Below are 15,202 nucleotides of genomic sequence, written 5' to 3'. Positions count from 1 at the left end.
CTTTTATTATACTTATTATAATCCTCATTGCTTTTCTTGAAGACAGGAATGGTGTCTGGCTAACCCAGCATAGCTCTTCCTAGCTGAAAGTGTTTCAGATTTACTAGAACTTGAAGTCAGGTGAGGAGTCAGGAAAGCTGTAAAAAGTGGCCAAATTATGAAGAATCTCAAAAGAACATTAAGGAATTTGGTTAAGATCCAAACTTTTTTTTTTTTTTTTTTTTACTTTAGAGTACTGTATTGGTTTTGCCATACATCAACATGAATCTGCCACGGGTAAGTTAGAGCTCATAAACATCCTAAAACATAGTAGTAATTTGCATTGCCACCAAGTCTTAGAGTAACAAAAAAGAAAATCAAATTGATTAAAAATATATTTATGCTAGATACCAGGAACCCATGGGGAACTATTTAATTCTGCTGTTACATTATCTTTCCAAGCATATATCTGATATTTGATGGGACAGGGTCCAGCAGTTGTTCCTGCTCATTAAATAAACCCTCAGATTCTTGAGAGATGGTGATTGTGTTGTGAAGTGCACACTTGTTCCACACAGTATCCTGTCCTCTCGTCTTTCTTCTGCATTGTGTGTTCTAGGAGCCTAAGGCAGGGGCATTTTTACTTTGCAGTTTCCCTTGGATGTGCGCTTGTCAACACATACATATGGGCTCAACCACTGACAACTCAGAGGGTCACTGATAAAATGGCCCCCTCCCTGGAACAATGACAAATTTCTCTATCCTCATATGATAAAAAATTGAGAATGATAAGTTGTCCTTTTTGTTTTGGACTCATATATAAGAATAATGGACTTCCCTTGTAGCTCAGTCAGTAAAGAAGCTGCCTGTAATGAGGGAAACCTGGGTTCAATTCCTTGGTCGGGAAGATCCCCTAGAAAAGGGAATGGCAGCCCACTCCAGTGTTCTTGCCTGGAGAATCCCCACGGACATAGCCTGGCAGGCTACAGTCCATGGGGTCACAAGAATTGGATACAACTTAGTGACTAAACCACCAAACAACCATAACAATATGAGAATACCTTCTGAAAATGTTGACATATGTCAGTTTTAAAGAAAAAAAAAAAAAAAGACATTTCTCTGGCTTTCAGTATTCTAAATGGCATATATCTCTTTTGTTTATATCAATCTGAAGAGGTTGGTAATCAGTGTCACTTTGGTTTTAATTTTCACAGGATTTTTAATCTGGTCTAGTAGGTTTTGAAGGTAGCAAATCATGACCAGATAGTTTCCTTTATGATCGTTTCTTAACAGATTTCTGCTACTAGGGCTTTGGACCATTGAATTAGCCATAAATCTTACATACCCTTTAGATGTCAACTTAATACAATATGTTGGTGGGTAAAATAGCCCACAAAGGTTGAGTGATACTGGAACCCTTCTGGGCTTAACATATAGACCATGTGGGAAATCCCAAGGAAGCTCAGATGGAGCCAACACTACTGGTCCTTGGGCAGGGAAAGAATGCAAGCATGGCAAAGTGTGAATAAGTCATTTCATATATAATAGGAAATATTAGGAACGAATAAATAAAGTCACTCTTGGATACAATATGTAAAGAGATAGCAGAGATCACCTTGCCTATGGTGGGTTGCATATGGAGGGTTAAATTTGCTCTTTATTCTTTGATGGATTTCAAGAGAAGGTAAAATATCATTTGTGTAAATTTTTTAAAGTACTTCGATGATAGCATCTTATAAAATGTGAAGGCTAAATTGATATTAATAAAACACATTTTGAAAAAAAAGTTAATCTATAAAGTCTGTGTGTTCCTGCTCAGTCGATTCAGTCATGTCTAACTCTTTGCTACACATGGACAGTTGCCTGTTCAGCTCCTTCATCCATGGGATTTTCCTAACAAGAACGGGAGTGGATTGCCATGCCTTCCTCCAAGGGATCTTCCTGATGTAGGTATTGAACCTGTGTCTCCTGCATTGCAGGTAGATTCTTTACCACCGAGCCACCAGGGGAGTCTGTGGCTTGACAAATTAAATTTGAAGTTTAATTGTAAACTTTAAACTTAAACTTTTAATTGTAAACTTTAAAATTAACTTTAAAAATATTTAAAAGGAAGAAGATATGAAGAAATAGAGGTTTGAATTATTGAATTAACTTTCCCCCCAAAATACGTACCTTAAGAAGAAGAATTAAAATTTTAGCACCATTATTACACATGATTTACAATTGATTCAGTGATGTATTAAATCCCCTTCATTGATCACTGCCTGGTCATTGTGAAGAGGCTTGCATAACTCAATGAAACTATGAGCCATGCTGTGTAGGGCTACCCAAGACAGAAGGGTCATAGGGAAGAGTGCTGACAAAATGTGATACACTGGAGAAGGGAATGGCAAACCACTCCAGTATTCTTGAGGTGAGAACCCCATGAACTGTATAAAAAAAGCACAAAGCTATGACACTGAAAGATGAGCCCCCGAGGTTGGTAGATGTTCCATATGCTACTGGGGAAGAGCAGAGGACAACGACTAATAGCTCCAGAAAGAATGAAGTGGCAGGGCCAAAGTGGAAACGACACTCAGTTGTGGATGTGTCTGGTGATGAAAGTAAAATCTGATGCTGTAAGAACAATATTGCATAGGAACATAGACTATTAGGTCCATGAATCAAAGTGAATTGGATATGGTCAAGCAGGGGATGGCAAGAGTAAACATCAACAACTTAGGAATCTGTGAACTAACATGGACAGGAATAGATGAATCTAATTCAGATGACCCTTATATCTCCTACTGTGGGCAAGAATCCCATAGAAGAAATGGAGTATCCCTCAAAATCAATGAGTCTAAAATCCAGTACTTGGTTGCAACCCCAAAAACAACAGAATGATCTCAGTTCATTTCCAAGGCAAGCCACTCAACATCACAGTAATCCAAGTCTATGCCTCAGCCACTGATACTGAAGAAGCTGAAGTTAATCAGTTTTATGAAGACCTACAAGACCTTCTAGAACTAACACCCCCCCCCCCAAAAAAAAAAAAGTTCTGTTTCATTCCAATAGGGGATTGGAATGTGAAAGAAGGAATTCAAGAGATACCTGGAGTAATAGGCAAGTTTGGCCTTGAAGTACAAAATGAGGAAGGGCAAAGGCTAACAGAATTCTGCCAGGAGAATGCATTGGTCATAACAAACACCCGTTTTCAACAACACAAGAGATGACGACACATAGACATCACCAAATAGTCAGTATTGAAGTCAAATTGATTACATTCTTTGTTGCTGATGATGGAGAAGACATGCACAGTCAGCAAAATAAGACCTGGGGCTGACTGTGTCTCAGATCATCAGCTCCTCATAGCAAACTTTAGCCTTAAACTAAAGAAAGTGGGGAAAAATACTAGGCCAATCAGGTGACTTAAATCAAATCCCCTATGAATATAAGTGGAGGTGATAAATAGGTTGAAGTTATCAGATCTGTAAACAGAGTGCCTGCAGTACTATGGACAGAGGTTTGTAATATTGTACAGGAGGCAGAACAAAGCCATCCCAAAGAAAAAGAAATTCAAGGCAAAGTGGTTGTCTGAGGAGGCTTTACAAATAGCCAAGGAAAGAGGAGAAGTTAAAAGCAAGAGAGAGAGGGAAAGGTACACCGAAACTAAATGCAGAGTTCCCGAGAATAACCAGGAGAGACAAGAAGGCCTTCTTCAATAAACAATGCAAAGAAATAGAGGAATACAATAAAAGGGAAAGACTAGAGCCTGGAAAATCCCATGGACGGAGGAGCCTGGAAGGCAGCAGTCGGTGGGGTCGCGAAGAGTGGGATAGGACTGAGCGACTTCACTTTCACTTTTCACTTTCATACATTGGAGAAGGAAATGGCAACCCACTCCAGTGTTCTTACCTGGAGAATCCCAGGGGCGGAGCCTGGTAGGCTGCCGTCAATGGGGTCGCACAGAGTCCGACACGACTGAAGCGGCTTGGCAGCAGCAGAGATCTCTTCAAGAAAATTGGAAATATCAAAGGAACATTTCATCCAAAGAAGGTCACAATAAATGACAGAAACAGTAAAGACCTAACAAAAGCAGAAGAAATCAAGAAGAGATGGCATGACCTGCGCCTCCGCCCCGGCGCAGGACTGCCCCGGGATCCCTGCCCGCGTCGGGTCCCACGTCCCATGCCGCCCGGCCGCCAGCTGCGCACCCCTTCGCTCTGCGTGAGAAGATGGCGGAGCCGGTGGCTGACAGCCATGCAGTGGTGAAACTAGATGATGGGCATTTAAACAACTCCTTGGGCTCGCCAGTTCAAGCCGACGTGTACTTCCCACGACTGATCGTGCCATTTTGTGGGCACATTAAAGGTGGCATGAGACCAGGCAAGAAGGTGTTAGTGATGGGCATTGGTAGACCTCAACCCAGAAAGCTTTGCAATCATCTTGACCTGTGGTGATTCAAACGATCCTCCCGCCGACGTGGCAATTGAACTCAAAGCAGTGTTCACAGACCGGCCTCTACTCAGAAATTCTGGTATATCTGGGGAAAGGGATGAAGAACAGTCAGCAATCCCTTACTTCCCATTCATCCCAGACCAGCCATTCAGGGTGGAAATCCTTTGTGAGCACCCACGTTTTAGAGTGTTTGTGGATGGACACCAACTTTTTGATTTTTACCACCGCATTCAAACGTTGCAATTGACACCATAAAGATCAACGGAGACCTCCAGATCACTAATCTTGTCTGATGTTTAAACCACGTCTGTTTCAAAGAGCAACAGGTGCCACAACTGCCTGACTGTTGATCTGGAAGAAGAGTCCTAGCAAGGTCTAAAGACTTAAAAAGAAAACAAAAAGGCAGACTTCACTGTCTCTTCTTTCTGTGCAGTTTAAACCCAAAATGACTTCATCGGTGGTTTGCCCTTAGGAAGCTATCGGAACTAAGACACCAAGCCATTATTCCCAGAACAAAGTAATATATTTATGCTGGATTTTATTCAGACTAAACTGAGAAGGATCTGTGACAATTTGTGATTTAGTAATTAGTTATTCATCTTTTCAAAGCAAGGTGATATTTCGAACAAAAGTGGTAAAGACTTAACAACAACAAAGACGGTACACAGAAATCAACTCATTTCTGCACTGAAGTGGAATTGTGTAGCACAACCAACATTTTAGTCAGGGTATTTAACATAGAATGTAGGTTGTTCAAGGTGTTGTTTTGTCTGTTTGTTTTGTTGTTTTTTTTTTTTTTTTCCTTTTTGCACAGCATAATGTTAACTCAGATTTTTTAAGCTTTCTTGTAGTTATTTATTTCTACTCAGTGTATGTGTTAGAGATGATTAATGTCTCAAGAACAGCTTGTTATGAACTTTTGAATGTACAATTATCTTAGGTCTGAGTGGGGAAATTACCTAGTATAGTCACGAGAAAGATGAGTTTCTACCTTAAAGAGCTGAGTCTTATCCTCCTACCCCTAAACTTAGGATCTCTTGATATAAATTGCTGTAAGTGCTTTTGGGAAAACTTTGCAACAGTTCGGTAACACTGCTTTTCAAGTTATTCCTGATTATGTAAAATTCCACTTAACATTGCTTTTTCTCCATACTGTGAAATTAGCACAGTATTGGCGTCCTTAAGACTAATTAACTACTTTTCACTGGATCTACATAATAGCTCATCAAGTTGTTATTAAGCTAGCTGAAAACACATTAAGAGGTGATTGCATCGATAGTTTTAAAAATGGACTATTATATACATTTTTAAAGGTATAGTGTGAAAATGATTTGGGAATGCAATGGAAAGCAGAAGCAAATGGCCCCAAATAACTTACTTGGAAATAATTTATATCAACTTAAGCTGTTAGCTCATTGTGTCACTTTTATTATGTGACCCTCACCAATCCCTAAGCAATGCCTTTGGAGCTTCAGAGTAGAAGATGCTTCCTACTGTGTGGACTCTGCTAAGATAGTACAATAAGACAAGATCCAACCTAGGAAATGATCCAGTTAGTTTATCTGAAAAGTTAACTCCCACTACTTTAGGTCTTTGAGTCCAGCCAATATTATGAATGCTCCAATGAAGCAGTTTCCCTGTACTTGTGGAACTGATTAGACAGTAGGTAGTCTCCAGGGAAAGCTTGCAGTGATACACACGTCACTGGAAGGCAAGGGATGGTTGGAGTCCTGGGTGTTGGATTTCATAAACTGCATTGGCCTTGGAGAGAAGGACCCTTGGCATTGCTCTGGTCAGCTAGTTGGCGGCTGGCGGGGGTGGGGGGGCGGTGGGTGGGTAAGGGGGTGCTGGGGTGGGGTTGTATTTATATACAATTTAGGTTTTATTTGTACAGCATACTGCATCTTGTTATGACACGTCCTTGTCCTGCTTTGCTTTTGAGTTTTTTTACACAACGTACAGAGGCACTAAAGTGGCCACGTCATTTTCACGTGTCAAGAATGTAGACAGTGTTTCAGTACCAAAGTTTAAGAAAAAGCAAACTAAAATCGTGAATTTTTTTTATAGGTGATATATTCGGATTCTCCTCAGCTTTGAAACTGTTTAGTACAGTTCCATTGTATTATGTAAGAAGATGCTTTATCCAATAAGACTGTCTGAGCATTGAGAAGCTTTATGTCCCAGCTGACTTAACCAGCCATATTCAGCCAGGAGGGCTGTGCTCTGGCTCCGTATTTTGGAGCCCATGACTAACCTTGTGCAGCCACTAGATTTTGTCAAGTATTTGTAGAGAGACCTAGAGGACACCCTGAAATATATTGGTAGGGGTTTTGAGTCTCATTGTGGTAGAAGACCCCCCCCCCAACAGGAGGTTTTTCTTTGAGTGGGCATCCATTCCCACCCACTGCATAATTCAGCAGAAACTGGAGGAGTTGGGGGTATAACTGTTGGAACGACACTGTCCTCTCTACCTATCAGCTAACTGGTTAGCAGCCAAGACCTTAGGCAGCTTAGTGTAAAGATACACGGTTAACCCTTCATTGTTCTGTGGGGTCAGTGAGAACCTCTTGGTTAAGCTTATTGAAATTTATCAAAATGATGTGATGATTTGATTCAGGTATAATTAAGTTAGCGGGGGGCTAGTCCAGCTGTATTAATCATTAGCTGTAAACTGGAAACTGTTCACATCCTCTCATCAGCATGTGAGGTCTAAGGTGGGAATCCAGGATGAAAAGTGCAATTTTAAGCTTCACAGGAAAGCATTTGGGTGTGTAAAGTGTTATTCCTGACCAGAGCCCTAATTCTGCAATATGACCAAAACCAAGGAACATAAATATCAGGCTCTGGGGGAATAATAGGCAGGCTTTAGACAATCTGTTCATTTCTGCATCAAATTTGGAGTGAATGTATATATCTACTTAAAAGTTAATAGAAGTGACTTCTACTTTCTGGGCTATCCCAGAATTGTCTTAATTTTTTTTAAAAATTTGAAACCCCATTTCAAATCATGCCAACCTTAGTTCAAAACCTCCAGAAGGATCATTCTTAGAATTGTTGATGATTTGTTAAAATGGCAAATCCTTTCATTTGTATTAAGAAAATATCCAAAAAGAGGGTGGGAGAACTTTTGCCTTGAGAGAAACACCCTTGGCATTTTCCAGCTACATTATTAATGTAGAAATAATGTTTCTATGATGACATATTTTCAAAGAAACACTTTCTTATTTACTGCGTGGTATAAAATGTTGCTAAATGTGTTTTAGTGTTATGATCTCACTGCTGAAAGTTATTTGCACTATAATAAAGGAATTTTCTACCAAAAAAAAAAAAAAGAAGAAGAAGAAGAGATGGCAAGAATACAAAGAAGAACCCTATATAAAATATCTTAATAGCCCAGAAAACCACAATGGTGTGGTCACTCACTTAGAGCCAGACATTCTGGAGTATGAAGTCAGGTGGGCCTTAGGAAGCACTGTTGCCAATAAAGATAGTGGAGATGATATAATTCCAATAGAGCTATTTAAAATCCTAAGAGATGGTGGTGTTAAAGTGCTGCACTCAATATGTCAGCAAATATGGAAAACCCAGAAGTGGCCGCAGGACTGGAAAAGATCAATCCTCATTCAAATTCCCAAGAAGGGCAGTACTAAAGAATGTTTAAACCACTGGACAATTGCACTCATCTCCCATACTAGTAAGGTTATGCTCAAAATCCTCCAAGCTAGGCTTCAGCATCATGTGACCTGAGAACTTCCATATGTTCAAGCTTGGTTTAGAAAAGGGAGAGGAAACAGACATCAAATTTCCAACATTTGCTGAATCATAGAAAAAGCAAGGGATTTCCAAAAAACCCCTCTGTCCCATTGAATACTCTAAAGCCTTTGACTGTGTGGATCATAACAAACTGTGGAGAACTGTTTTAAAAAAAAAAATTATTTACTAAACAAATACATGTGAAGTCCTTGTTCTGTTCTAGGTACAACACTGAACAAAAGAAACAAAATTTCTAGGCCTCTTAGAGCTTACATACTATAATCAAATTTTTTTCTCTTTTTTTTTTCCATTTTATTTTATTTTTATTTTACTTTACAATACTGTATTGGTTTTGCCATACACCAACCTGAATCCGCCATGGGTGTACACTGGGAAACTCTTAAAGAGATGAGAAAACCAGAACATCTTACCTGTCTCCTGAAAAACCTGTATGCTGTTCAAGAAGAAACAGTTAGTACCTTATATGGGACAACTGACTGGTTCAGGATTGAGAAAGGAGTACAACAAGGCTGTTTATTGTCACCCTGTTTATTTAACTTATACACAGATCATGTCATGTGAAATGCCAGGCTGGATGAATGACAAGCTGGAATCAAGACTGCCCAGAGAAATATCAACAACCTCAGATATGGGAATGATATCACTCTAATGGCAGAAAGCGAAGAAGAACTAAAGAACCTCTTAATGAGGGTGAAGAAGAGTGAAAAAGCTGGCTCAAAACTCAGCATTGAAAAAAACTAAGATCATGGCATCCAGTTCCATCATTTAATGGCAAATAGAAGAGGAAAAGGTGGAAGTAGTGACAGATTTCCCCTTCTTGGCCTCCAACATCACTGTGGATGGTGACTGTAGCCCTGAAATAAGAAGACAATTGCTTCTTGGCAGAAAAGCTATGGCAAACTAGCCAGTATGCTAAAAAGCAAAGACATTACTTTGCCTACAAAATCCTCATAGTCAAGGCTATGGTCTTTCTAGTAGTCATGTATGGATGTGAGAGCTGGACAATAAGGAAGACAGAGGGCTGAAGGATTGATGCTTTCATACTGTGGTGCTGGAGAAGACTCTTGAGAGTCCCTTGGACAACAATGAGATCAAACAATCAATCTTAAAGGAAATAAACCCTGAATACTCATTGGAAGGACTGATGCTGACACTGAAGCTTCAATACTTTGACCACCAGATGTGAACAGTCAACTCATTGGAAAAGACTCTGATGTTATAAAAGATTGTAGATTGGAGGGGAAAAGGACAACAGAGGAAGAGATGGTTGGATCACATCACCAATCCAATGGACATAAACACCTGCCTACAGATTAAATTTGCGTCTCTGAAGCATTGGAGTAGATCATGCCCATTGTATTAGTTTCTTGTGGCTGCTGAAACAAATTGCTGCAAACTTAACAGGGATTTATCTTTTCATGGTTCTGGAGGACAGAAGTCAAGGTATTGGCAGAGTCACACTACCTCTAAAGGTACTAGGGAAAATGTTTCATTGCCTCTTCCAGCTCTTTGTGGGTCCTTGGCCTCATCACTCTAATCTCTGCCTCTGTCTTCAAATGGCCTTCTCCCCACTGCCAATTCATGTCTTTTTCATTGGATTTAGTGCCAACCCTAAACCAGCATGAGTTCACCTGCATGGGTGTGTGCTAAATGGCTTCTCTCGTGTCCAACTCTTTGGGACCCTATGGACTGTATTCCGGGAGGCTACTCAGTCCAAGGGATTCTCTAGGCAAGAATACTGGAGTGAGTTGCTATGCCCTCCTCCAGAGGGTAGTCTCAATCCAGGGGTCAAACCCTCATCTCTTACATCTCCTGCATTGACAGGCAGGTTCTTTACCACTAGTGCCACCTGGGTGGCCCATGAGTTCATCTTGATCCTTACATCTGCAAAACTCCTATTTCCAAATAAGATCAGATTCTGAAATTCTTGGATAGACAAGAATTTGGTGGGTGGAGTGAGGGAGATGCTCCATGCAACCCACTACATTAAATCTGTCAAAAGATAAGTTATAATCTTTTGGAGTTCTCTCATCTTTCAGGATTCTAGGCCACTACTTAAAAAATGTTTATCCCATCATATTTAAGGGATTCCTGGGCTCAGAAGAAAGATTAGTGTTGAATGTAAATATTATAAACATTAGAAACAAGCATATCAACAGATGCCCCAGAATTCTAAAATTAGATAAGAATTTATTCCTAAAGAAATTACATGTGCATATCTTCCTTTCCATTGAATTTTTACTGAATCTTCATGTAAAATTTTTAATGGGAGAATTTAAAACAGATGTTTGTAACCTTTCCCTGTATTATAGTAGATATAATAGAAAGAAGGGCCCAATGCAAATTTTAGTTTCTTACATGTATGTCTATCTGATGTTTTTCAATACAATGATCAAAGTAGATACGACCATTTGGAAGTTCTTATATATTATTTTTTATTCAATAATACAGTTTGGATAGCTCATCAATATTTTCTTATGTTGATATTAGAAAAATACTTTATAATCCTTTATTTTTATAAATGTAGTACATAGAACATAAATCCATGAGTCTGTTCTTCAAAGAGGAATGTCAGTAATTTCAGTGCCTCCTGTAATTGTCATTTAGATTTTTATTAGGTCAAATATCTCTGATCTAAGAGTTTTCTTTCTCATTCAGTTCTATCTTTTCACTCATGTATTGTTTTCACTTGATTTCATTGAACTAGTACTGCATGCCAGGCTTCAACAGTACAAGAACTGTGAAATTCCAGATGTTCAAGCTGGATTTAGAAAAGGTAGAGGAACCAGAAATCAAATTGCCAACAACATTGTATCATAGAAAAATCAAGAGAATTCGAGAAAAACATCTACCTCTGTTTCATTGACTATGCTAAAGCCTTTGACTCTGTGGACAACTACAAATCGTGGGAAATTCTGAAAGAGAGGGGAATACAAGACTACCATACCTGCCTGCCTCCTGAGAAACCTGTTTACAAGTCAAAGAGCAGCAGTTAAAACCAGACATGTATACAGCGGACTGATTTAAAATTGGGACAGGAGTATGTCAAGGTTGTATATCGTCACCCTGCTTCACTCAGTTATGTCCAACTCTTTGTGACCCCCATGGACTGCAGCATGCCAGGCTTCTCTGTCCATCACCAAATCCCTGAGCTTGCTCTAACTCAAGTCTATTGATTCGGTGATGCCATCCAACCATCTCATCCTCTGTCATCCCCTTCTTCTGCCTTCAGTCTTTTCCAGCATCAGGGTCTTTTCCATGAGTCAGCTCTTTGCATCAAAGTATTGGAGTTTCAGCTTCAGCTTCAATCCTTCCAGTGAATATTCAGGACTGATTTCCTTTGGGATAGACAGCTTGGATTTCCTTGCAGTCCAAGGGACTCTTAAGAATCTTCTCCAACACCACAGTTCAAAAGCATCAATTCTTTAGTGCTCAGCTTTCTTTATAAGTCCAACTATCACATCCATACATGACTACTAGAAAAACTAGTTTTGACTAGATGGACCTTTGTTGGTAAAGTAGTCTCTGTTTTTGAATATGCTGTCTAGTTTGGTCATAACTTTCCTTTCAAGGAGTAAGCGTCTTTTCATTTCATGGCTGTAGTCACCATCTGCAGTGATTTTGGAGCTCCATAAACTAGTTTCTCACTTTCCACTGTTTCCCCATCTATTTGCCATGAAGTGATGGGACCAGATGCCATGATCTTAGTTTTCTAAATGTTGAGTTTTAGGCCAATTTTTTCACTCTCCTCTTTCACTTTCATCAAGAGGCTCTTTAGTTCTTCTTTGCTTTCTGCGTAAGTGTGGTGCATGTCTGAGGTTATTGATATTTCTGCTGGCAATCTTGATTCCAGCTTGTGCTTCATCCAGCCCAGCATTTCACATAATGTACTCTGCATATCAGTCAAATAAGCAGGGTGAAAAATACAGCCTTGACGTACTCCTTTCCCGATTTGGAACCAGTCTGTTATTCCATATCCAGTTCCAACTGTTGCTTCTTGACCTGCATACAGACTTCTCAGGAAATCTGTTTAGCTATAGTGGCATATTTTATATTCTAAAACTAAATTCTGTATGTAAATATATCATTTTAAAAACAAGTTTTTCACACTTATGTTCATAATTGAGATAGACTGTTTGGCACTAAATGAATTTGAGTAAATAAACACATTTGTGTTATGAAATAACAATTTCAGAATTTTTTAAGCTTTTTAACATCATCAATTTTAAAGCTTAAAATATTTCTCTAAAGAGTTGTCAAATTTAACTGATTTTCTTCCCCAACTGTGGTTGAGAGTAGCTCTTGGATTTTTTTTTTTTCCAATTTGCTACTGAAATAGTTCTCTGTGAATTTTCCAGTTTAGTTTTGTAGATTTCATATTAAAATTTACTATAAACTTATCATTCTTATCTTGATTTTCAAGTTTATTATATTTATATTCATATTCTTTAAATTTGAAACCATAAACTTTTTCATAACTCTGATTAATTTTGTCTATTCATAATAAAATAATGCAAATTATTATTTTTATTTTCTAGTAGAAATGTTTTAGCTGTATACACTGTATTTATATTCATTATTTTCATCTTTTGAAATATATTCTTAATTTTTTCTTCAATTTGTTATTTTATTAAGATTATGTTATTTATTTTATTTTATTATTTCTACTCACAAGTATTTTAATTTTAATTTATAAATTAATATATTGTAGTCAATATAGTAAAAGTAGGAATTAATACTTCTATGCTTATATTTAGTTAAGTTTCTTTTTGTGAGTGCCTAAGTAAATGTTCATATGAATATTGGCATATGCTATGAAATAAGATACATTTATTTTTTCAGGTTGATATTTACTATGCCTACTTATTTTATTAATTAATTTTATTTATGATAGTGTTTTTAAATATAAATTTATTTATTTAAATTGGAGGTTAATTGCTTTACAATATTGTATTGGTTTTGCCATACATCAACATGAATCTGCCACAGATGTCCACGTGTTCCCCATCCTGAACCCCTCTCCCTCCTCCCTCCCCGTACCATCCCTCTGGGTCATCTCAGTGCACAAGCCCCAAGTATCCAGTATCATGCATGGAACCTGGACTGGCGATTCATTTCATATATGATATTATACATGTTTCAGTGTCATTCTCCCAAATCATCCCACCCTCACCCTCTCCCACAGAGTCCAAAAGACTGTTCTATATATCTGTGTTTTATTTTGTTTTTTTTTGAAGTGTCAATTATGGTCAAACTTTTAGCTAAATCTCTGTATATTTTCCTTGTAGTTTAATAGATTTTGATTAACAGTTTCCATTCTGTTTACCACAAGTTATTTTCCATGTATTCTTCTTTATTATTTACCATGCCTTCTACAATTATACAGTGGTTCTATCTTTTGTAACATTTTTGATAGTTATAATGCTATGTTTTTTTCTTATTCAATACTTGTTTAGTCTTACACCAACTCTTGTTTGTAGTATTTGTCTTATAGTCAGAATACTGTTTCAATTTTTTTTTTAGCCTCTCTGAAGCCTTAGCCTTTTTGTGTTAGGACTTAGAAATTTGCACTTGTCATCATTATGTTTGGTCTAATGTGTGACATTCTGTGATTAAGAGAGCTCTAAGTGTACAAAAGAAATAATCTATAAAGCCAGAAGCTAGTTTGTAAACTATGAACCCAGAGGCTACTCTGTGGAAGAATCTTCCAAACATGAGACATGAAAATTGTGAATGGAAGAATATATTCTTATTTTACACCCAGTTAAAAAAAAAAAAGTCTTATTCTAACAGAACTACACAATATAACATATATAAGTATACTATATATATATACAGAATACCTGGATTACAACATAAGTATAAAGCATATTGTTCCATAAATATATAGAGTGTATACTTAATAAAGTATGTAATAATAAAAGTTGTATTTATAAAAAGGCCATGCATTTTCTTTTTCTGTGGAAATTGTTTTAAAATTGTATATAATCAGACCTCTTGTGTTGGGGAGAAAAACCTGTATTTTACAAATAGTGCATATGTCAGTGTGACAGGTTTATATTTTATGGATCCTACCACTAATAAAACACTGAATACCCATCAACCATGCTGGAGGGAAGATTGAATATTTTTCTCTTCTCTCTATGGAAAATGACAGTAAAAATTATTGCAATGCCAGAAGAATCCTATATCTATCAAAGGAATTGAATTCACAAACACCACCAATGAGGAAATCTTCAGGCATAGATGGCTGCAATGCAAAGTTTATGTAATATTTAAAGAAGAAATAATTACAATCATGCACAATGTCATCTAAAAAATATGAGAATCAACTTATTTTATGAGCTTAACACTAACCTGATTCTAAAAGCAAATACATTGCAAGAAAAGGAAAATGAAAGACCAATATCTTTCATGATCATATATGCAAATATCTTTGGCAAAATATTACCAAATCAAATCAAACAACTGAAAAGATTGAGTTGGTCAAAAAGTTCATTTTTTCCCATAAGATGGCTCTAGAAGGGCTTTCATTAGTTCCTCAGTTGTATCTGACTCTTTGCAACCCCATGGATGGTAGGCTGCCAAGCTCCTCTTCCATTCCTTCTCCAGGGGATCTCCCCAACCCAGGAATTGAGTCTGGGTAACCTGCATTGCAGGCAGATTCTTTACCATCTGAGCCACCATGGAAGCCCCCTAGTATGGGTTAGTTTTCTTTGATTTCATTCAAAAAAATTCTGTTAGATTATGTGAGAGCTGTCATATCAGCATGCATTAAAAAACATTGAAATTGGTGAATTTTTGTGTAGCCATTTTAATATTGAATATGAAGAAAAAATCTTTATTATTTCAAGGTTAAAAACACAAGTGAAATGCAAAGAAAGAGTTTGTGCAGTGCATGGAGAAGGTGCTGTGACTGATTGAACGTGTCAAAAGTGGTTTGCAAACTTTTGTGAAGGAAATCTCTTGCTGGACAATGCTCCATGGTTGGGTAGACCAGTTGAAGTTGATC

The 15,202-nt window shown here is 37.7% G+C and overlaps 1 pseudogene; it reads left to right on the top strand.

Annotated features, from left to right (window-relative positions):
- The first annotated feature begins 4,193 nt into the window (after positions 1 to 4,193).
- LOC138072333 (galectin-related protein pseudogene) lies at positions 4,194 to 4,709 on the top strand (annotated as a pseudogene).
- The last annotated feature ends 10,493 nt before the right edge of the window (positions 4,710 to 15,202 follow it).

This window comes from Capricornis sumatraensis, unplaced genomic scaffold, assembly GCF_032405125.1.
Source record: "Capricornis sumatraensis isolate serow.1 unplaced genomic scaffold, serow.2 scaffold3, whole genome shotgun sequence".
NCBI lineage: Eukaryota > Metazoa > Chordata > Mammalia > Artiodactyla > Bovidae > Capricornis > Capricornis sumatraensis.
Note: the sequence above shows the minus strand (reverse complement) of the source record. Positions and strands in the feature narration are given on the sequence as shown.